The sequence below is a fragment of the Rhinopithecus roxellana genome, chromosome 11 (assembly GCF_007565055.1).
Source record: "Rhinopithecus roxellana isolate Shanxi Qingling chromosome 11, ASM756505v1, whole genome shotgun sequence".
NCBI classification, from domain to species: domain Eukaryota; kingdom Metazoa; phylum Chordata; class Mammalia; order Primates; family Cercopithecidae; genus Rhinopithecus; species Rhinopithecus roxellana.
Genome location: NC_044559.1, coordinates 114,456,452 through 114,459,462, shown reverse-complemented (window position 1 = coordinate 114,459,462; position 3,011 = coordinate 114,456,452).

The window sequence follows — 3,011 nt, the reverse complement described above, 5'->3', positions numbered from 1 at the left end:
GGCGTCCTGACGTCACTGGCGGCCGAACCCCCGCCGCGGCGGTCAGCGCGCCTGCGCCCCAAGGCTAGGCCGGGCCTCAAAGGCGAGGAGCGGGGCGGAGCGAGCGTGCGTGCTCTGCCATCTTCTGCGATGTCCGGCGCCCATTCCCTGCGCCAGCCCGTTTGGCGCAGTCACTCGGGAGGACATTGGCCAGGGACGCTGCCTTTCGGGTCCGGTTCCGCAGCCACCGCAGCCCCTCGGGCCATGGTTAGGCTCCCCCCGACCCCACTTCCCTGGAGCACCGGGCCTCGGAAGCGGCTGCGCATGGGCATGGCTGGAGAGGTTCCGCTGGCTTGGTGCGGTCGCCGGGATTCCGACTGGTTGGTGTGGGGTATGGCCTGTGCTGCCCAGCTACCAGCTGAGCCTAATGTGCGGCACAGCTGAAACCGCCGGTCTCCATCAGTGCTTCTCACACTTAAAAGGGGCTTACGAATCGTCGTGGTGGGGAGGTGCGGACTTGGAAGAGATGGGGTCTCACTTTGTCACCAAGCTGAAGTGCAGTGGCGCGATTACCGCTCACTGCAGTCTCGACCTCCTGGGCTCAACTTTAATGTAAATTGGGACTGGGTAAGTCTGTAAGGAGACCCGAGCCCCCCTCCCGTGTTGTTGACAAGCTCCTGAGCTCGGCCTGCTGACGGGTGGGGGCCGGGAGGAAGAGGACATGTTGGTAAGGAGGCTGCAGGGCGACTCCAGGGGCCTCCCACCTGGTCTCCACCCCTCTCCCCCCAGCCATTCTTGACGCCGCATCCATATGACTGTTTTAAACAACCTAAAGCAGAAATCTTAGAGCAAATAACGAAAACTGGCAGAAAGCCATTTGATGTCTACTAAGGACTTAAACGCAGACCATTAAAGGACTGGTTGTTTGATTCCATTATGAAATACTGTCTAGCCGTCTTAAAAAGATGTTCATGAAGCTTTTAGTCTTAAGCAAAAACAAATCCCCCTGAAATATATATATATATATATATATATATATTTTTTTTTTTGAGGCGGAGTCTTGCTCTGTCGCCGGGACTGGAGTGCAGTGGCCGGATCTCAGCTCACTGCAAGCTCCGCCTCCCGGGTTTACGCCCTTCTCCTGCCTCAGCCTCCCGAGTAGCTGGGACTACAGGCGCCCGGCTAGTTTTTGTATTTTTAATAGAGATGGGGTTTCACCGTGTTAGCCACGATGGTCTCGATCTCCTAACCTCGTGATCCGCCCGTCTCGGCCTCCCAAAGTGCTGGGATTACAGGCTTGAGCCACCGCGCCCGGCCTTAAATACAGTTTTAACTATGAAAGAAAAAAATGTATAGGAAAATAACGAAATAGAGCCTTTTCGAAGTGATTTTAACTTCTCGTTTTTATATATTTAATCATTTTCTACGATGAGCATCTCACTACCTTGATATGAGGAATAAAAGGCCCTATCCAACCCTATCACCTGAAGAGCATCCAGGCCCTTTAAGGCGTAGTCTATCTAGGATTATGCCTTCAGGCCCTTTAAGATACAGCCTCCCGTCCTAACCGACCCCAAGCACTCATTGCCTTTCCTGTATGTTTTCAGAGCCCACCAAGGAGCGGCCTTCGCTACTCACTGGTCATTCTTGAATCCCTTTTGGCTCCTTTTCCTCAGTCCAGCCTGGTTTCCTCAGGGAAGGGACTGTAGCCCAGGGACTGCATTTCTCTTCTGCCCTCTCCCTATGTGACTGCCCCGATTCCCATGGATTTAAGTTGCATCTTGACACAAGATTCCTAACTTTTTGTCTCCAACCCTGGCCTCTCCCCTGAATTCCAGGCTAGAATATCCACAGTGCCTAATGGACATATGCCCTTAGGTGTTGCACTAACATCTCCAATTGAACATATCCAGAAAAATACAGTTCTGGACCTTAGTCCAGGCCATCATTGCTCGACTGAAGTCCTACAACAGCTGAACTGTTTTCACTTCCACCACTGCTCCCATTCAATTCTAGGCAGCTGAAAAACTGACCCTAAAACATAAAGAGGAACACGCCTTTCACCCCACTTTAAGTACTTTCCAGCACATTCAGAATAAAACTCAAACCTCCAGATGGCCTGCAGGACCTCCAGTGATTGGAATCCTGTCTCTAACCTCACTTTGTGTGCCACTCCCCTTTACTCATTATTCTCCAGGCCTTTCCTCGGCCCCACTCACCCAGAAATCTTTTACTGTGCATCTCCTATGTGCCAGGCACCCGATAGGTGCTGGGAATATAGCAGCGGATGAGAAAGACAAAAGACCCAGTCCTCATGGAACTGACTTCCCAGTGAGAGGAGCAGCGGATAAAGCATATCACTGAAGGCAGCTGTAAATTACTTTCCGGTTCAGAGGACAGGCTCCTTCCCCTCCTTACATGGCTACCTTCAGATCACTTGGGTCTCAGCTCAGCTTAAATGCCACCTATTGACAGAGGCCTCGCATGTTACCTAATTCTTTAGCCCTACTTTGAATCCTTAAAAAGCACTTATCAAAATTTGCAATTATCTTGTCTAGTTTTTGTTCTTTGGTCTTGATTAGTTTCAGTAAAAACTTAAGTAATGAATGTATCGCACCATTTTGTAAATCCAGTGTTTCCTTTGTTTCTCGTCTTCAATCCCATCCATTCCAGCACATAGATGAGGTCCTGTCTGTTCAACATTCAGCACCATGTTTACTATCTAGAGCAGGAATTCTCCAAGTATGGTAATGGGGACCCCAAGACCCTTTAGAGGGTTCATGAGCACAGAACTATTTTCAGACCAACATGTTCTCTGCCTGCCTTTGCTCCTGAGTACACAGTGGAATTTTCCAGAGGTTACACAATTTGAATATTGCAACACGTTGAACGAAGAAGCAGATAACCAGAACATAGCTATCTTCTATTAAGCCAGACATTAAAGAGACTTGAAAAAATACAAAATACTGCTTTTGGCTAGGCAGAGTGGCTCGCACGTATAATGTTAGCACTTTGGGAGGCTGAGTCAGGAG